This window comes from Geotrypetes seraphini, chromosome 9, assembly GCF_902459505.1.
Source record: "Geotrypetes seraphini chromosome 9, aGeoSer1.1, whole genome shotgun sequence".
In the NCBI taxonomy this organism is placed as follows: Eukaryota; Metazoa; Chordata; class Amphibia; order Gymnophiona; family Dermophiidae; genus Geotrypetes; species Geotrypetes seraphini.
This window is the reverse complement of record NC_047092.1, coordinates 54,319,869-54,341,458: the sequence shown is the minus strand read 5'-3', so window position 1 is coordinate 54,341,458 and position 21,590 is coordinate 54,319,869. Positions and strand designations below refer to the sequence as shown.

The 21,590-nt window shown below is 41.7% G+C and overlaps 1 protein-coding gene across 28 annotated transcripts in view; it reads left to right on the top strand.

Moving 5' to 3' along the window:
- Positions 1-21,590, top strand: part of FOXP2 (forkhead box P2) — a 979,918-nt gene that overhangs the window by 492,800 nt on the left and 465,528 nt on the right. Inside the window, exon 1 of one of the 28 annotated variants that reach the window (XM_033957739.1) lies at positions 5,129-5,152. The exons of the other annotated variants lie outside the window; for them this stretch is intronic. The gene's annotated coding sequence lies outside the window, so the exon portion shown is untranslated. Of the gene's footprint in view, positions 1-5,128; positions 5,153-21,590 lie in introns of those variants that run through there. 28 annotated transcript variants of the gene reach the window in all.

The following is a 21,590-nucleotide window of genomic DNA, read 5'->3' as shown; positions in this document are numbered from 1 at the left end:
CACTAAGTATTTTTCCATGCGCTTGACCACTGACCCAGGAACAAACCTAGAGGTTCCGTTCGCTCTGCGGTGAAGGATAAATTGCCGAAATTAGGACTCGGGGCCCGGGAACTCAGGCAGGAAGTGTCTGCCGGTGCTCACTGCATCACGTGACCCCCTTCATTGTAAACTTTAATGTTAGCAACTAAAGCTCAACTGGAGATTATCTGTCCAAAGTATGCTTTTGTGTTATTCTGCATGGACTATTGTATTGCATTGCTAAAAACCTGACTCACCTGCAACGTATACAAAATGCTGCAGTCCATCTACTGAAAATCTTAAGCATCCACAACCACATCACCCCAGCACTGGCATCAGTTCACTGGCTACTTATCAGGAAACTCTGTGACTTTAAAACCCCAGTTCTGGCCTTCAAAACCTTCCAAAAGTAGATATCAGACTACAGAATACCCAAACTATCAATCTACACCCCTGGCCATCCATTAAAGTCCCAAGGAGAGAGACAACTGACCATGCTCCCTCAAAACAGAATCAGCCTGCAGGCATGCCTACTTACCCTTCATACCTACTACTATTTATCATTTATGTAACATTGCAAGGCGTGTGCAGCACTGTGCATTTAACATACAGTAGACAGTCCTTGCTTAGACGAGCTAACAATCTGATTTAACAGACAGGACATCTCAGGGTTGCGGAGATTATGGTAGAGGAAATGATACAGTGAGTATAAGTATCTGACTACAGTGAGTGGGAATTAAGAGTTGAAGGCAGTTTCAAAAAAGTAGACTATTAGCTTGGATTTAAATACTGCTAGGGATGGAGCATGATGTATTGATTCAGGCAGCCTGTTCCAGGCATATGGTGCAGCAAGAAAGAAGGCACAGAGTCTGGAGTTGGCAATGGAGGAGAAAGGGTACAGATAAGAGGGGCTTGCCCGATAAACAGAGTTCACAGGGAGGAGCATAGGGGGAGATAAGTGAAGAGAGATATTGGGGGGGGGGGGCGTTACAGAGTGAATGCACTTGTAAGTCAGTAAGAGGAGTTTGAACTGTATTCGGAAATGGATGGGGAGCCAATGAAGTGACTTGAGGAGGGGGGGGGGTAATGTGAGAATTGCAGCTCTCATGGAATATGAGTCGTGCAGCAGCATTTTGAATGGACTGAAGAGGTAAGAGACGGGTGTGCGGGAGGCCTGAGAGACGTATGTTGCAGTAGTTTAAGCATGAGGTGATGTCAGCGTGGATAAGGGTTTTGATAGTGTGTTCAGAGAGGAAAGGACAAATTTTGATAATATTATAGAGAAGCGACAGGTTTGGGCAGTTTGTTGAATCTGAGCAGAGAAGGAGAGAGAGGCATCAAAGATCACCCCAAGTATGCGAGCTGACTAGACAGGGAGGAGGATAGTGTTAGCCACAAAAATAGAGAATGGTGAGAGGGGGGAGGTGAGTTTAGGTGGAAAGATAAAGAGTTCAGTTTTAGCCATATTCAGTTTGAGATGGCGGTGAGACAGGCTAAGATTTGGGTTTGAATTCCTGTAGAGATATCTGGTGTGGAGAGGTAGATTTGGGCATCATCAGCATAGAGGTCATATTGAAAACCATGAGATGAGATTAGTGTACCAAGAGAACGGGTATATATGGAAAAGAGAAGAGGGCCCAGGACAGAGCCTTGGGGTGTGCCAATAGACAGCGAGATGGCAGTGGAGAAGGATCCACTGTAACATACACTGAAAGTACGATGGGAGAGATGGGAAGAAAAGAAAGAGAGAACAGAGGCCTGGAATCCCAGTGAGGACAGCGTGTCGAGAAGGAGGTGGTGATCAACAGTGTCAAAGGCAGCAGACAGATCAAGAAGAATGAGGATAGAGTAGAGTCCATTGGATCTGAGCAGGAACAGGTCATTAGAGACTTTAGCAAGGGCAGTTTCTGTAGAATGGAGAGGTTGAAAGCCTGATTGAAGTGGGTCAAAAATATGAGAAGAAAGGAAGTACAGGTAACGGCGGTGAACAGCACGTTTGAGTAGTTTGGATAGGAAGGGGAGGAGGGAGATAGGGCAGTAGTTGGAGGGGGAATGTGGGATCTAGTGAGGACTTTTTGAGGAGGGGTATAACTATGGCATATTTGAAGACATCAGGAACTGTGGCAATGGAGAGTGAAAGGTTGAGGATGTGACAGATGGAAGGGATTACAGTGGGAGCGATGGATCCGAGTAAGCGGGTAGGAATAGGATCAGAGGAACAGGTGTTGGGTTTCGAGGAAGAGAGAAGGTGAGAAGTTTCCTCTTCATGACTTCAGAAAAGGAAGAGGGAGTTGTAGGGGTTGTTGAAGGGAGGTTGACAGAGTGGATAGTTGGAAGGGGTTGTGGGGGGAGGTGACATGGTTGAGAATTCAAGGTGGAACTTGTGAATCTTGTTGTGGAAAAACTCTGCCATTATCTGAAGGGAAAGTGAAGAGAGGATAGGATGTGGGGGGCACTATGAGTAGAGAGAGTTGAGTGTGTCAAATAGACGGCACTAAGAGTTAGTTAAATGGTTGTAGTATTCTTGTTTGGCAAGCGAAAGGGTAGATTGGAAGGACATCAGCATTAATTTTGAAATGAATGAAGTCTGCATGTGTGCGGGATTTAAGACAGACGTTCTGCTCAGGCACAGGAGCGCAGGTAACATATTTTGGGGGTCAACCAGGACTGGGGTTTGGCATGTCTTACAGGATGTGAAATGGGAGGTGCAAGAGTATCAGTAGAAGATGAGAGAATGGAGTTATAGGAGAGGACAGCTTCATTGGTAGACTTGTTTGATAGTACTAGAAAGGAGGGATGAGATGGTGGTAGAGAGCATGTCAGGGTTAATCGCCTGAAGGTTCCTAAATGTATGGGTAGTGATTGGCTGGGTTTTGGAGGAGGGTGATGAGTTGTAAAGGTTAATAGCTGATGGTTGAAGATGGTAAGATTTGAGGTGCAGAATTTGGTGATAGAGCAGTTGAAGGAGAGGACAAAGTCAAGGCAGTGGAGGGTAGGGGCGGTGGAGCATAGCTGGAGATTGCATGAGGACATTAGAGCAAGACATAGTACAGGGCAGGAAATGTATTAGATTATAAAACAATTAAATGATCATATAAACCGGAATGATTGTTTAGATCAATTTCAATTTGGTTTTCAAATGCGCATAATGTGGAGTTATTGGTTTCTGCATTAGATGTTTTGAGGAAAGGGTTGAATAAAAATTTGAGATATTGCATTGTGTCACTGGATGTTTCGGGGTCTTTTGACTCTGTTAATCTGGACATGTTATTATTGATGTTAATAAGATTGGGAATTTCTAAGGAAATTTTGCAGTGGTTTACATCAGTGTTCTTCAACCTTTTTACACCTGTGGACCGGCGGAAATAAAATAATTATTTTGTGGACCGGCAAACTACTAAGACTGAAATTTTTTTTTAAAAACCATCGCCGCCCTGTCCCCGCGAGCTCGGTCCCACAAACCATCTGATCCCATCCGCACAAGCCTCAAATAGTTATGATTTTATATTGAACATATTTTATTAAAGTATAAAAAGAAACAATATTCTGTACAATTGTCATTTTATAAATACAAATAATACAGAGCAAGGATCAACAAACCCCCTGTCTCCCCTCCCCTTCACATATATCCCCTCTACTATCAAGAAAACTGAATAAGCCAAATTTCTCTAATCTTTCGCTGTATGGCAGCTCCTCCAACACCTTAACCATCTTAGTCGCTCTTCTCTGGACCCTTTCGAGTAGTAGTACCGTGTCCTCCTTCATGTACGGTGACCAGTGCTGGACGCAGTACTCCAGGTGAGGGCGTACAGCGTCATGATAACCTTCTCTGTCTCTTCAGTCCAGCATCTGCCCCTTCCATTCACTGTCTGTCTTTCCCTGCCATCTCTCCTCCTGCCCCCCCTCCCCCCAATTTGGTCTGGCATCCATCATCTTCCTTCTGTTCCCCTCATGGTCTGGCATTTCTGTCCTTCCCTCCCCCCTGTGGTTTTTAGCATCTCTCTCTTCTCATTTCCTCCACTCAGATCTGATATTGTTCTCTGTTCTCTCTTCCCTTTTCTTCTCTGGTCTTCCTTCTCTATTTTCTGCCTCCATCTAAATTTAATTATTTTTTACTATTTAGTCCCGTTTCTCTCTTTTCACTGTGTCTACCCACAGCTTGTCACCCCTTTCCCTCACCCCTCCATTATCTTACTATTTTCTTCCCCCTTTATTTAGCTCCTCCTTCCATCTAGTATGTGTTCTTTCCCCACTTCCAATTCAACATCTGCTCTCCCCTCTCAACTGACATCCATCTGCCTTCTGCTCTCTCTCCCTTCTTCTCACTTCCATCATCTGTCTCCTTCTCTCTCTCATCTCCTCCATTCCATCATCTGCCCCTTCTCTCTCTTCCCCCCCCCCAACTTCCATCATCTGCCCCCCTTCCCCTCACCTTTGCGGGTCACTTTCTTTCCCCTGAGGGTGGTTCATGTCAGAGGGGAAGCTTTGGCCGAGCATAACTGCTTGCAAGGAACAGTGGAACTTACTTGATGTCATGCTGGGGCCCGTTGCCGTTTGAAGAAAAAAAAAAAAAAGGGACCTCCAAAGGTGAGAGGAAGGGAAACCTCCAGGACAGCTGCTCTTTGCCCTCCTTCAGCAGCCCAAGAGTCTTTAGGCAAGCGGCAGCTCTGTGTGCTTTTAACTTCGGCACAGAGCTGCCCCTAAGCAGTAGTTTAGCGCGGTTTCATGAGGCAGCCTCGAGGCCTCTGCTAGGCCGGCCCACATCGCATCATCGAAGTGGGCCGGCCTAGCAAAGGCCCCGAGGCTGCCTCATGAAACCGCGCTAAACTACTGCTTAGAGGCAGCTCTGTACCGAAGTTAAAAGCATACAGAGCTGCCGCTGCTGGTCGGGAGGTGCGAAGACAAGGCAGGAAGCATACGCTGCAGGAGTCCCGGCGAAGGCAGAAGTCCCGGCACAGCGACGGCAACAGGAAGTTGCAAGTCAGCTGACGTCGGCACTTTTCGTTGCGGCGGGGACCCAAGTCCTTCGCGGACCGGCAAGATTTTTTTGCGGACCGGCACCGGTCCGCGGACCGGCGGTTGAAGAACTGTGGTTTACATCATATCTGAGGAGGAGTTGGTTCAATCATTTAGGGTGAGAAGCGGTGTTGAGGTATCTAGGATTGTGAATGTTATGAGAGGTGTACCACAGGACTCTGCCCTGTCAGCTATGTTGTTCAATATTTATTTATTTATTTTCTATACCGTTCTCCCAGGGGAGCTCAGAATGATTTACATGAATTTATTCAGGTACTCAAGCAGTTTTCCCTGTCTGTCCTGGCAGGCTCACAATCTATCTAATGTACCTGGGGCAATGGGGGGATTAAGTGACTTGCCCAGGGTCACAAGGAGCAGTATGGGTTTGAACCCACAACCTCAGAGTGCTGAGGCTATAGCATTAACCACTGCGCCACACTCTCCACATTAGGAGTTGTGTTTCAGAAATTAGGAGTGCAATACAGGCTGTATGCAGATGATATATATTTTTTTTCAGGTAGGTAAAGATGCCCAAGAGATGGAGAGGCATTCGCAAGCTTACATGGAGAAGATTGTGGAATGAATGGATGCTCATGGTTTAAAACTGAATGTGAACAAAACAGAGGTGGTGTTTGTGAAAAACCTGAAGGATTGTTTGGAACCGGAGAATGTAAATGTGATGGGGGAGCGATTATTGGTTAAAAAAGAGATGAATGTGCTGGGTTGCGTTTGGATATGTCATTGACTATGAGTAGTCAAATACTGAAGACAATTCAGATGTGAAATATGCAGTTGCAAACATTGAATAGGATAAAACCAATGCTTTAACATCATGATTTTTGTAATGTGGTGCTAGCATTAATCTTGAAGTATTGTGTTCAGTTTTGGAGGCCATATCTGATGAAGGATATAAAAAGACTTGAAGCGGTCCAGAGGAAGGCAACAAAAATGGTAAGGGGTTTGAACCAAAAGAAGTATGAGGAGAGACTAGAAGACTTAAATATGTATACTCTGGAGGAAAGGAGGGGCAGAGGAGATATGATACAGATGTTTAAATACTTGAAAGGTATTATTATTTTTAAAAAAATCTTTATTCATTTTCAAACTTACAATAAGTGTGACAATATATTCAAACAAATATATCACTTAATAATCATCAATGGTACAAATGACATGCTCTTATCTCCCATCCTTTCTTATCATATAATCAAATACCTTGTACGATTTGTAATAATAAATTACCCTCCCTCCCCCCTCACAATTGAACTTGTAAATTCAAGGGAAAAAATTTCCTCTAATCAGTACAATATTTTATTAATGGCTCCCACACATCTTGAAATTTCTTAAAACACCCTTTCTGTATTGCAATAAATCTTTCCATTTTATATATATGACAGAAATTATTCCACCAAAAATTATAATTTAGTCTACTCCAGTTCTTCCAATTATAAGTAATTTATTGAATGGCAACCCCAGTCATTATAATTAATAATTTGTTATATTTGAAGAAATCTGACTTTTTGCTTTCATTGCTATACCAAACAGCATAGTATTATATGACAATGCCACTGGATTATCTAATAAACAATTAATTTGGTCCCAAATTGATTTCCAAAAAGCTATAACATATGGACAATAGAATAACAAATGATCTAAAGTCCCTGCTTCAAGATGACAGTGCCAACATTTATTAGACTTAGAGCTATCAAATTTTTGTAACCGAACAGGGGTCCATAATGCTCTATGTAACAGAAAAAAACGTGTTTGTCTCATAGATGCTGACATTGTACATCTCATCCTCCAAATCCAAATTTGTGTCCATTTAGACACAGAAATTTGATGTTTGATCTCTATGCTCCAAATGTCTCTCAGACCAGTGTTTGGTTTCTTTTTAATCAGTCCAGTAAATAATTTATACAACTGGGCAGCCTGGTGACCCAGGAAGTCCGTCTGAAAGCATAGGAACTCCATACTATATTGATTATTAAGGTTTTTCCATTCAGGGAACCCCGCCTGAATGGCCTGCTTCAATTGCAACCATCTAAAACTTTCTGATTTATTGATGCCATATTTATGTTGCAATTGTGAAAACTCAAGCAGTTTACCATTAGAGATAACATCATCCAATAAACGTATTCCTGCTTTTATCCAATGCTTCCAGGCGACCTTTTCTCCGCCTACTTGAATCTTGGAGTTTAGCCATAAAGATTGATTTGTAGATTTATAAATTGGAATAGTTGTTAAATTACTTACATAACGCAATGTTTTCCATGTATCAGCTAATATTCTATTACTTTTACTGTATCTAGGCATTTTGATACTGAGTATATGACAAAGACGCATTGGAGACATGAGTTGCCATTCTAACCACATCCAATCTGGGAGTTTTTCCATGAGCTCTGGGAGGACCCAATACATACCCTGGCACAAAATATAGGATTGATGATACCTATAAAAATTGAGAAAATTTACCCCTCCCTCTGAAATTGGCCTTTGTAAAGATACCAAAGCAACTCTAGGAGTTTTACCCAGCTAAATAAATTTTATAAAAATGTTATTTAATTTTTTATAAAAGGACCCTTGAAAATAAACCGGCAATATACCCATCTGATAACAAACCACAGGCAAAATCATCATTTTAATAGTTTGGACTCTCCCCCACCACAAAAGATTTAAAGGATTTCAATGCTCACACATTTCTGTTACCTTCTGTAATAAAGATTTTTCATTTATTTTCATTATTTCTTCTAGCGTATTTTTAATCCAAATGCCTAAATATTTTATTCCATCCTCCTTCCAAAAAAAGGGAAATTAATCAAATAAACCTTTTGTACAGTGGACATTAAGTGGAAGAATTTCTGATTTACTCCAATTTATCTTATAACCTGAAAATTTCCCAAATTTTTCAATCAGTTCAAGTAAACAAGGAATGGTTGTCTCAGGATTTTTCAAATAGAGCAAAATATTATCCGCATAAGCAGAGACCTTATATTCACGATCTCTATACCCTGTATCTCCTTCTCTTGCTGAATCGCTAATAACAAGGGTTCCAATACAATATCAAAAAGCAAAGGAGATAAGGGACAACCTTGTCTAACCCCCTTCTGCAATCTAAAATCTTCTGAAAAATTATTATTAATGTACAGTTTAGCAACAGGGGAGCTATACAATGTTTGAACCATTTGTATAAATCCTGGACCAATACCAAACCATTTCAACGCTTGATACATGAAGGTCCATTCAACTCGATCAAAGGCCTTCTCTGCATCCAAGGATACAGAAAAAACCGGATCGTCTAAGGCTTTTGATAAATTCAACATATGCAAGGTCAGCTTAGTGTTGTTAGAAGAACGTCTTTGAGCAACAAATCTTGATTGGTGCATTCCAATAATAAAAGGGAGAGCTTTAGCCAAACGTATTGCCAATGTTTTAGCTAAAAGTTTTCCATCAATATTAATTAAAGAAATAGGCCTGTAGTTTGAAACCAGTGTGGGATCTTTATTTGGCTTTGGCAAGACTATAATTAATGATTCTGCAATGGTACCCGTAATACTAGATAGTTGAGTCTGATATAAATTTTAACAAATATGGTAATAGGGTAATTTGGAATGATTTGTAGAACTCTACTGTAAAACCATCTCCGCCTGGAGTGGATCCCGCTCTAAGGGACTTCAATGCTGCTTGCAATTATTTTATTGATTATATGCTCAGGAATTTTCGGCCCCTTGATTAATTTTAAAAAATCCATTCCATCCTTTTCTTTATCTAAATAAGGCTCAGAAGAATACAGGTCTTTATAAAAATGTAAAAATTGTTTTAAAATAGGACCATTTAGTGAAAAAGCATTTCCTTTTTCATCTTTTATCGCCACTACTTTTGTTTTTCATTTTTTTGCTTTTAAATAATTTGCCAGTAATCTCCCCGCCTTATTTGAATTTGCATAATACAATGCCTGTTGAGAAAATAAATCTTTCCTTATCATTTTAGAAGAAATCTCATTATATTTCCCTTTAACTTTCAAGAGCTCTTGTAATGTAGAGTATTCCCATTTATCCATCAATTTTGATTCTAATATCTTTATATCTTGTTCCAAACTATAAAATTGTTTTTTAATTTGTTTTTTAATGTATTTGAAAAAGAAATAATTTGACCTCTCATGGTTGCGTTAAAAGCATCCCACAGCGTTTCCATAGAGATATCTTTCACATTATTAATTTGAAAATAATCATCTATTTTCAACTGTATTTCCTCTATAAAATTTGGTTCCGCCAGCAATGTATTAATATATAATCTAATCTTTTCCAGAGGAGAGAAAATGGTAAAACTAGAGGGCCTAATTTCAGGTTGTGGGAGGAAGACTCAGAAGCAATGTTAGGAAATTATTTTTCATGGAGAGGGTGGTAGATATCTGGAATGCTCTCCCGAGGGAAGTGATGGAATTTTTAAAAAATAAGGGTGGAATAAACATAGAGGATCTGTTATTAGAAAATGAAGAATGTAAATTAAAGAGCTGAGGCCGGTACTGGACAGACTTGCACAGTCTGTGTCCCATATGTGATGATTTGGTGTAGGATTGGGCTGGGGAGGGCATCGATGGGAACTCCACTAACTTGGAACATGAGGATGTTACTGGCCAGATTTTGTGGTAGATATCCTGAAAACAGGATGGTTGGATAGGCTGAAGTGAGCTTGGACGGCAACTTCAGTATTTGGAACCTAGGACAATACCAGGTGGACTTTACAGTCTTTGACCCAGAAATATCAAAGAAGAGACAAGTTAATTTAATCATGTATTTTTAATGGGTATAACTAATAGGCAGACTGGATAGACCACTCAGGTCTTTATCTGCCATCATTTATTATGTTACTATGTTAAGTAAAGTGGATTATTGCAATGTATTATATATGGGGGTAGTGAGTGATAGGATGAGGGCATTGCAATTACTGATGAACTCAGCAGCAAGGCTTATTATCCCAGGTCAAGCAGGCAGCATATTCTCACATGTGGGTAATGTCATCCATGGAGCCCTAGTACGGACACTTTAAAAGTGCATCGCCACTTTAAGAAATTTAGAAAATTTGCAATAACCCGCACCGCACATGCGTGAGTGCCTTCCTCCCCAATGTAGATGTGCGGCTCCTCAGTTCTGTTTTTTCCGCGGAGCTAGAAGTCGTGTTCTTCAAACATTCTTCATTTTGCCTTGCCTACCTGCTCACGCGTTTATTCTTTTATTGTTTAGTTCATTTCTTCCTCGGTATAAAAAAACCCCAACGTTTTGGAAGTTTGAATTCCCTCCATCCGCTGTCCAGCAGTTTGACTAGTAGAGCCTTTTTCATGCTTCAGCCATCGAGTTTAATTTGGATGAGGCGGTCTTCCCGTCGATGTCACGCCCAGTGACAGGTTTTGAAAAATGTGACCGGAGCTCTCGGACTATTTCCATCACAGACCATCACAACTGGTGACCGGTGTTCTCTGACTATTTCCATCACAGACCATCACAACTGGTATCTACAGTGTCTGGGTCCAGAGCACCAGGTTCAATCTTGCACACGTTCATCTCTACAGAAGTGTACCATTCAAATCCACATTTTACAGCAAGAAAAGTTGTTGGGTGTCATCATGGAGAGAGATTTGTCCTTGACACCATCTACATCGAAGGCTGCGATGTCAAAGACATCAACACTGCCCAATGCAACATCGACTCCGGTGTTGCAGGTCATCATTCCATCTGGTAAGCCAGCTAAAAAGCCAATTGCTTCCCAGACAGGATCGCAGGTCACTAAGGCATCGAGTCCATTTATGCTGGCCAAGCGAAAACCCCTTACATGACTTGTTCCAACATTGAGAGGTGCATCATCATCTGAGTCATCCTCTCCAGAAGAAGTTGCAGCATTGTTGGTACCAGTGACTAAGCTGGAACCCCCCCACCCTCATATATCACGGGCAGCCCCCCCGCAGAACCCCCCTCCACCCCTAGTCCACCCCCTCCCTAGATCCTCCCCTACCTTAAATTGTTGGCTGGCTGTATGCATCCTTCCTGCCTCCATCTGGCTGGCTCGCTATCTCGCGAATGGCCGGCCTGCCCCTTCCAGGTACATCATGAGATGCACTGGGGAGGGGCCTTAGGCCCTGATTGGCCCAGGCGCTTAAAGCCCTTCCTGTAGGATGAGCCTTTTGCACCTGGGTCAACCAGAATCTTAGGCCCCATTCGCAGTGCATTCTGCAATGCACTGGGAGTGACCTAAGGTTCTGATTGGCCAGATCCTTTAAGTCACTCCCATGGCCACCTACAAACAATTGGCCGCCTATAAGCAGTGTAGGATTCAAATCCATAACCTCAGGGTGCCAAAGTTGTAGCTCTAACCATTGCACCACACATTTACTTGTAACAGGTTTTATCTAGGGACTTTATGCAGTTTTCTCAACCCTCCCTCTTCCCTAGTTGGCTTCTTAGCTATTTTACTGAACTGATGGTCCGGCGAGTTGATGTTGGGTGGGAAGGCACTCGCACATGTGTGGTACTTTTGTATTGTCCGTACTGGGTTAAGTGGATGACATCACACATCTGTGAGAATATTTGCCTGCTGTCCCTGGATAGCACCTATTATAGGTAAGTAACTGTGCTTTATGTCTGCATCCTCCAGTGCATCAACCTTTTCCAACATAAAGTCTTAATCTCATTCTGTGGGCTATCACTAGAGCTCTGCATGAGCATTTGGAGATGGCATCATTGATGGACCTGACAATCAAAACAGCATTTTTAGTGGCAGTCATATCAGCATGCTGTGTGGCTGAACTACAGGTTTTATACTGCAGAGAACCTTTCTCAGGATTTTGGAGATGGGGGTTTCACCAAGAAGTCCCCTCTTTCTTGCCAAAGGTAATCTTCAGTTTACACATCAATATCCTTCATGCCCTCGGGGTCCAAGAAGAGTGACAAAGCTCTGGAATTGTTGGATGTTTTCAAAGTGTTGCTCCACTATCTGGAAGTGGCTGTCACATCATCTCTTTGTGCTAGTGGGTACCAGCAGCCAGGTTCAGTGTAGAGCAGTTTCCCCTGAAGAAATTTGTAGAGTTTCAAGTTTATTATGACTTGATATACCGCTTTTCATTTCCAAAGTGGTTTACAACATTATAATGTTAAAAAGTTAAAAATAGTAAAATTGTGGGAGTTACAAACTCATATACATAGACAGACAAATCTGATAAACAACTACACCTGATACAAAAGGGAAGAGGGTAGGGTTACATTGCTATGAAATAAAAAGGTGGTGGGGAAGGAAAAGTCAAAATGGCATACTATGAAGTTTAAGTCAAGCTCAAAGTCTAGGTCTCCTATGCTTCTTTAAAGTGAGAGGTTTTGAGCATTAATTTGAATTTGGAAGAATTGGATTCTCGCCTAGGAGTAAGTGACAGTGCATTCCACAACGTTGGGGCTACAACTGTAAAAATTGTTTTTCGAGTGGTATCATAAAATAATTGTCAAATGGAGGGAGCTGCAAGAAGGGATTGTTAGGTCGATCGAAGTGGTCTGAATGTTGTGTATGGAATTAAGAGTCTATCAATGAAAGCAGGCGAGTGATTGGAAATTACCTTAAAAGTTAGAAAAAGTATTTTAAACATAGTTTGGTGGGATTTTGGTAGCCTCCTGATGGACTTCCCTCCATACTTTCACAGAGTTTTATAGGGTGGATGTAGTGGCCAAATTGGATACTGCATTCAGATCTTTAGTATTCTCAGGAGTCTCATCTGTCCCATCCTAAATACTAGGGGACTACTTTGATATGCCCCGAGTATTTCAGAATGATGTGCCTATTGTACTAGAAGGAAAGATTAGGTACTTAACTTTATAATCTTTTTTCTAGTAAATAGGCACATAATTCTGAATGCCCGCCCTGTCAGATATTCATTAGCATGCTTGCTGTATCAGACATGTCCATATTACTGGATACATTGTTTCTTTCATCTATCCAGTACAGTCAAGGATAGGGGGAACCACTACTATTGACCAGAGACCAAGGAGTATCTTTCAGAACTCCAAAACTGTTAGTGCAGGTGGCCTTTTCATTCCACCACATTATGGAGTTGAATGTTTAGATGTTTTATGCTTATTTCATGTTATGATATGAGCAGAACATACTTATTACTTGGGGTGAGTCCCCATGCCCCTCTCTGTTCTGTTTTCTCTTCTAGAGCTGACCATCTGCTTTGATTCAAACTGAGATATTACAGGACAGCCCAGAAGAATGGGAGGCAGAATAGAAAAATGCTAATGAGATCCTCTGCACAGGATCTCATGACCAGAGACACACAACCAAGTGTTCGAGAATGATGTGCCTATTGACTAGAAAGAAGATTATCAAGGTAAGTACCTAAACTTTCCTTGTTTGCAGATAGTGTAAAAAGTGTATATGTAATAGGACCTGTTTAGCTTTCATCTGCTCAAAGATTGTAAATATTCTTCCCCCCGCCCTAAAATCTAATATTTGCTTTAAGTATATGCATCCTTTTTCATGCCATTGTTGGAAATTTTCTTTGCCCATGGTTGCTGAAAACACAGGGTTGCACACCAGTTGCGTGGAAGAGAAAAACATTTTACTCCACCAACATTCATGAACCACCAATCCCAAGCTTGTTTGAGTAGCTACCTTGCTAACTCTGCAGCTTTCAGATTTCCCTAATCCTGAATTGTGTTTAACCTTTTCCTATCGTAATAAATTTTACGTTACGCTGGTTCCAATCGTAATTATTTTAGCAAAGTTTTGTATTATTCACCGTTATCATTTACAACTATTGTAAACACAATGGCCCAATGGACAAATGGACAAATGATAGGTAGAAGGTGTACTGTATGTCCCATGCCATGGGACATACGATGGAAATGACATTTTTTGGAATGTCCCATCATCCGGGACACACGATAGGAAAAGGTTAAAAGTGTGATGGGGTCATAGCTGTCCACCCACATTTGTTCAGGTGCATACCTGCACTTCATTTCAGGAACCTGCCAGAGTAATGCTACTACATTGTAAAGTCTCGGGTTATGAAGTTCCGCCCATTCTTTTTCCTTAACTAAATTTCAGAGAACGAACAGTGGGTAATCATATTGAATGTGGGCACTGTCAGTGGTGCTCCACGACTATTAGGGGATCTTCTTGGACAGACCCCCAAACAGGTAAAGTCATAACATCTACAGCTAATACTAACTGCCAGTCAGCTAATGTTGTTTATATAATAATATGCCCATGTAATCTGGTGTATGTGGGCCAAACTTCGCGGCCCATACACATAAGATTGAATGAGCATAAATTGCGCATTAAAATGAGAAATATTCAAGCTCCTATGGTGGAACATTTTTTAAACACCCAGCATAATATTGATCAGGCTCAGTTGGGCATAATAGAGAGTGTTGAGTGGGGACGGGAGGGAGGCAATAGTGAGGAGTTGTTGAATTATAAAGAACAATGCTGGATCTATGCTTTAAATACAGTAATACCCAATGGTCTGAATGGGGAATTGGAGTGGGGCTCTTTGATTTAGCCTTGCTGTTACTGGGTGGGTAGGTTCCGTAAGAACAAATGTAAGACTATCGCTTTAAAACCATCAGGCAGTCCCGTGACGCTGTTGCAACGTAGTGATGTGGGTACAGTTGTCTCGGGTTTGGCTCTATTTAATTTCAGAAAAAGACGCTGCCGCCATTTCTAAGGACACAGTGGTCACAGGTTCTGGCGGTATAGCAGTTAGGTGAGAAACCAAATGCTGACTTTGTAACTTATTAGAATTGGTTACTTTGATAGCAATAGTGTATATATACTAATTCTAGCTTTTGATGTTTTTTAGGGGTTATCCTTGATAAAGCTACTATAGCAAAACATGTTGGTATAACAATCCCTTGCCAGAGACCACATGATAAAGCTAAGTAATATGCTTCTAAATTAATATTCAAATCTGAATTAATTTATAAATTAAATATACAAAAGTAAAAAATAAATTAATATTTTTTCATAAATAAGGACCCGATGAGTTGACACGTAAAGCTTGGAGCAATGAGATTGAATTGAGCTCCAAGTGGTGCCGCTGAGGATCCTGGAAGTACACAGTAAAAAATTTGAGCACATATGGGCATATTAATGGTAGCTAAGATTTACACTACCGTTTGAGATATCATATAGATTGAGTACCCTTGTGAAGTCTGTCGATTGTGTTATTGCATAATCTCTCCTCACTGGGCCATTTATTGAAAAAATTAGGTTTAAAACTCTTCAGCTATACTGATGATATTACAGTAGTCAAACCCATGTTGTGAAGCTCTATCCAATAGTATTCAACTTATTGAGTCGGTATTGCATCTGATGGAGTCTTGGATGCAGAAATTGAAATTAAATCAAGATAAAACCAAATTTTTATTTTTTTTGTCACAAAAGATCCCTTTTGAACCAACAATTAAGATTAATTCTATGTTATACACAATGGCCCTGATTCTCCAAAGTGCATCCCGATTTTAGGCAGCTGTAGGCGTCCTACAGCTGTCTAATCAGCCAATCGGGATGCACGTTTTTTAAAAAAAAATGTTCACCAGGCAAGCCTGAAGGCGCCTCCGGGAGCCTAGGGAGACCCGCAAGATGCCTAAGCTCGTCTAAGGGCCTTAGGCGGGCCTTAGGCTGAACCTAGGCGGCCCTACGCGTCTCCCTAGTAGAGGAGAAACTTAAAATGTAGGCCAGCAAAATGCTGGCCTACATTGTAAGTAGACACGGCTGCTATACTTATCGCGGCAAGGGATCTCTCTGCCGCTATAAGTATAGCGGGCCGCGGCCCCCTGACCAGGAGAGTGCCCAAACCCTCTGCCCGAAGACGCACCCCCCCCGACACTACTGACTGCCCCCCCCCGACATTACCGATCTCCCCCCCCGCCCCCCGACAATATCGATAGCTGGCAGGAGGGTGCCCAATCCCTCCTGCCCGAAGACGCACCCCCCTCCCCGGCGCTAACAACCCCCAAACCTCCACTCCACCAACCCTGTTCTTAGATGGGTCTTGCACGTCTTGAGCCGGCAGGCACGCCTCGTCGAAATGAAGCGGGCCCGCCCCTTCCCGGCCCATCCCGCCGAAGCCTAAGGCCTGATTGGCCAATCAGGCCTTAGATTAAGTCTAAGGTTTGTTTGGCCAATCAGGCCTTAGATTAAGTGGAGATGGGCGGACCCGCTATGCCTAAGGCCTGATTGGTCCAGGCTTCTAGAGACTGGGCCAATCAGGCCTTAGGCTTCGGCGGGATGGGCCGGGAAGGGGCGGGCCCGCTTCATTTCGACGAGGCGTGCCTGCCGGCTCAAGACGTGCAAGACCCATCTAAGAACAGGTTTGGTGGAGTGGAGGTTTGGGAGTTGTTAGCGCCGGGGGGGGTGCGTCTTCGGGCAGGAGGGATTGGACACCCTCCTGCCAGCGAAAGATATTGTCGGGGGGGGGGATCGGTAATGTCGGGGGGGGGGGCGGTCGGTAGTGTCGGGGGGCGGTCGGTAGTGTGTGGGGGGGTGCGTCTTCGGGCAGAGGGTTTGGACACCCTCCTGGTCAGGTGGCCGCGGCCCGCTATACTTATAGCGGCAGAGAGAACCCTTGCCGCGATAAGTGTAGCGGGCAGTGTCTAATCTAACCCGTTTCTCTAACCTGCGTCTGTAACATGGACGCCAGTTACAGAATCGGGGTTTAGTTTAGGCCGATTCTGAATAGGACGCCTCTCTCGGGCGTCCTATTCAGAATCAGGGCCTAGGTGTCAATATAGGCGGCCTGCCTGGGGAGCATTTTTTTAAAAAAACGTGCATCCCGATTGGCTGATTAGACAGCTGTAACGCCTACAGCTGCCTAAAATCGGGACGCACTTTTAGAGAATCAGGCCCAATAAGTCCAACAATTAAAATACTGGAGGTTGTTCTTGATCAGTGCTTGACCATGAAGACTCAGATTGATGCAGTGGTCCAAAAGGGATATTATACTTTTTGTAAATTGCATACCATCAGATCCTACTTTGAAGTTGCCGCTTTTAAAATCTTAGTTCAGTCATTACTTTTGTTTTATTGGACTCTACTGCAATATTGTTTATTTGATGAGTACTAAGAAAAATATGGCTAGACTGACCTTAGTTCAGAACATGGCAGTTAGATTGATTTATGGCCTGGAAAAATACAACCATGGGACACCTTGCTACCGTGAGCTGCATTGGCTTCTGGTTGAGGCTCGGGTAATCTTTAAGTTGGGATGTTTATATTATAAAGTTGCCTTTGGAGTCGCTCCACTATACCTTGTCAACAGGTTTGTCATAGTGTCATATAAGAATAGTATAAAATCTCATACTTTATTCATGTTTCTATCAGTTAAGGGCTGCAAAAGTAAGAAATATGACGAGCACACTCTCATATCAAGCAACGTATTATGATAAGGATTTTCGACCTTTGCTACTCAGATCTATCTCTTACGAACATTAAAAAATTGTTGAAAACCTTTCTTTTTTCTAAATTTTTGACTAATTTGATATCTTTGTATTTTCATCACATTCTCTGTAACTTTCCATAGTATAATCTTTTGTTAACCACATACAGTCTAGAAATCTGTTGTTATGTTATATTAATTTAGCTAGCTCCTCATGAACACAATCCTCTGAAAATGGATCAGGGTCTACTATTTCTCCATCCCTATTTGTGTTTGTCTTCCACAGTCCCACTCCCAGCGCTTCAACCGTAAACACAGAACAGAAATATTTGTTAAGCAATTCAGCCTTTTCTTTATCAGCTTCAACATATTTATCCCCTTCACTTTTGAGTCTCAAAATGCCACTTATGTACTTCTTCCTATCACTGATATATCTAAAAAAATGTTTTGTCTCCCCATTTTACCATATCAGCTGCTTCAATCTTAGGGTTTGACCTGGTGTTAAGCATCAAACCTTTAGGTCTTTAAAGAATTGCTTGCATTGACCTTGGTTACTCTCAATCCTTTTTGTACAGGTTAGTATAGATTTTGGCAACTGATTCTATGATTTTTTCCCCCCATTGTTATCAACTACCTTAATGGTGTCTTAGTGCAGATGCAAAGCATTGATAAAGACAGCTAAGAAAGAATATGAAGAGACACTTGCAAAAGAGGCAAAAACTCATAACAATTATTTTAGGTACATCAGAAGCAGAAAACCTGTGAGGGAATCTGTGGGACTGTTGAATTATCAAGGAGCAAAAGGGGTGCTCAGAGAGGATAAGGCCATAGTAGAGAGACTGAATTAATTTTTTGCTTTGGTCTTTACGGAAGAAGATGTAAGAGATCTACCTGAACCGGAAATGGTTTTCAAGGGTGATGATGCTGAGGAACTGAAAGAAATCTCGGTGAATCTGGAAGATGTACTAACCCAAATCGACAAGTTAAAAAAGTGATAAATCACCTGGACCAGATGGTATACCTCCCAGGGTACTAAAAGAACTCAAACATGAAATTGCTGACCTGCTGTCGCTACAATCGTCTGTAGTACTTGAAGATTGGAGGGTAGCCAATGTTAATGCCAATTTTTAAAAAGAGCTCCAGGGGAGATCGGAAATTTCAGACCGGTAAGCCTCACTTCAGTGCTGAGCAAAATGGTGTAAACAATTATAAAAAATAAAATTGTGGAACACATAGACAAACATGATTTAATGAGATGGAGTCAGTATGGGTTCAGCCGAAGGAGATCTTGCCTCACCAATTTGCTTGACTTCTTTGAAGGTGTGAATAAACATGTGGATAAAGGTGAGCCAGTTGATGTAGTGAAATTAGATTTTCAGAAAACTTTTGATAAAGTTCCTCTTGAAAGACTCCTGAGAAAATTAAAGAGTCATGGGATAGGTGGCAAAGTTTAGTTGTGGATTAGGAATTTGTTATTGGATAGAAAACAAAGAGTAGGGTTAAATGGTCATTTTTCTCAATGGAGGAGAGTAAACAGTGGAGTGCCACATTGGGTCTGTACTGGGACCAGTGCTATTTAACTTATTTATGAATGATCTAGAAATTGGAACAACAAGTGAGGTGATTAAAATTGCAGATGAAACTAAACTGTTCAAAGTTGTTAAAGCACATGTGGATTGTGAAAACTTGCAGGCAAATCTTAGGAAATTGGAAGACTGGGCATCTAAGTGGTAGATGAAATGTATGTATTTATTTATTTTTAAAGGTTCTTTACCGTTTTATTCCAAAACAGTTTACAATAAAGCTACAGTGATGCACATTGGGAAGAATAAGCTGAATCACAGGTACCAGATGCTAGGGTCCACCTTGGGGATTAGCTCCCAAGAAAAGGACCTTCCGCCCAATGTGTGGTAGCATCCAAAAAAGCAAACAGGATGCTAGGAATTATTAAAAAAGGGAAGGTTAACAAGACTAAGACTGTTATAATGCCCCTATATCTCTCCATGGTGCGACCTCTTCTAAAGTATTGCATTCATTTCTGGTCTCCTTATCTCAAGAAAGATATAGCATTACTAGAAAAGTTCAAAGAAGAGCGACCAAGATAATAAAGGGGATGAAATTCATATGAGGAAAGACTAAAAAGGTTAAGGGTTCTTCAGATTGGAAAATAGACGGCTGAGGGGGAGATTTGATTGAAGTCTACAAAATCCTGAGTGGAGTAGAACGGGTACAAGTGGATCGATTTTTCACTCTGTCAAAAATTACAAGGACTAGGGGACACTTGATGAAGTTACAGGGAAATACTTTTAAAACCAATAGGAGGAAATATTTTTTTTAACTCAGAAAATAGTTAAGCTCTGGAATGCGTTGCCAGAGGATGTGGTAAAAGTGGATAATGTAGCTGGTTTTAAGAAAGGTTTGGACAATTTCTTGGACGAAAAGTCCATAGACTGTTATTGAGAAAGACATGGGGGAAGCCACTGCTTGCTCTGGATCAGTAGCATTGATTATTGCTACTCCTTGGGTTTTGGCCAGATACTAGTGACCTGGATTGGCCACCTTGAGAATGAGCTGCCGGGCTTGATGGACCATTGGTCTGACCCAGTAAGGCTATTCTTATGTTCTTCTTTGTCATATTTTCCCTCTGGGATATGATCCACAGTGCAACATAAGAACATAAGCCATTTCAAATATGATAAAGAATGCTTAGCTGCTAAATAATGCTGTACAAGGGGCTTTTCTGCTTTTTCTCTGGTCAAACTGCTTTGATGCTCCCCCAATGTTGTTCTAAAATTTATTGTGTTTCCCACATATATTTTGGGACATGTACAAATGATAACATTCACTACATAGCTGGAGCCACAGGTGATGTGATGTGTCAAACGGAACAGTTTTTTTTAAATGATGGTATGCTCAAAAACTTGATCCAATTCTAAGGTAGATTCATTACATTACATTACTGACTTCTATTCCGCCTGTACCTTGCAGTTCTAAGCGGATTACATCAGAAGATAACTGGACATTTCCAGGAAAAAAGTTACAATTAAGATAACTGGGCATTTCAGGGAAAAAAAAATTACAATTAAGGAGCTGGTTAAATTATACAATTAGGAGCTGGTTTCATAATAAAGTTTTGAGAAGAGGGTACAAGATAGGTAGATAAATTAGGAAAACGTCAGATGGAGCAGGAAGATTACGAGGTAGTTAAAGAGTGGAAGCTGGTTACATTGTTGAGTCTTAGGGGGATAATACAGGTAGAGATGGTGAGGGGGGGGAGTTGAAAGGGGGGAGGGGAAGGGGGTTAGGCTATCGATACATTTTTTTAATAGCAGGGTTTTGATATCTTTTCGGAACGTTTTGAAGTCAGTTGTTGCTGTGAGCAGGTTGGAGATGTGGGGGTCCAATTTTGCTGCCTGTATTGCTAGTAGGTGGTCATACATCTTTTTGCGCTGAGTTCCTTTGAGAGGGGGGGTAGGAGAAAGGGGACTGGGTTCTCCTTTGTCTGGATGAGAGGTTCCGATTTGGGCGGTTATTTAGGTGGGTGGGTGCAGTTCCATTTAGTGCTTTGAATAGTAGGCAGTATAGTTTGAATTGAATGTGGGCTTGTATAGGTAGCCAGTGTGAATCTAGGTAGGCGTTGGTGATGTGATCAAATTTTCCAAGTGAGTAGATCAGTCTGAGGGCTGTGTTCTGTACAGTCTGTAGTTGTTTTATTAAGTATGCGGGGCATGGTAGGTAGAGGATGTTGCAATAGTCCACTAGACTCAGGACTAGGGATTGGACTATAAGTCTGTATTGATCTTTGTCGAAAAATTTTCTTATTTTTCGTAGGTTGCGCATAGTAAAGAATGCTTTTTGAGTAGTTTTGTTGATTTGGACCTGCAGGGTGCAGCATCTGTCTATTGTAACTCCGAGGAGTTTAAGAACGGGCTGTATGGGGTATTTGATGGCATTTATTTTGTCCTTTTCAAGCAATAGAAATTTTGTTTTGTCCGGGTTGAGCTTCAGTTTGTGGTCTAGCATCCATTTTTCCACTGCTTCTAATGTTTTTTTTCAGGTTGTCTATTGGGGTGGGGTCTTGTGAGTCGAAGGGGAGGACTGAATGAAGTTACTTTTAGGTTGTCTAGAATGGTACCAA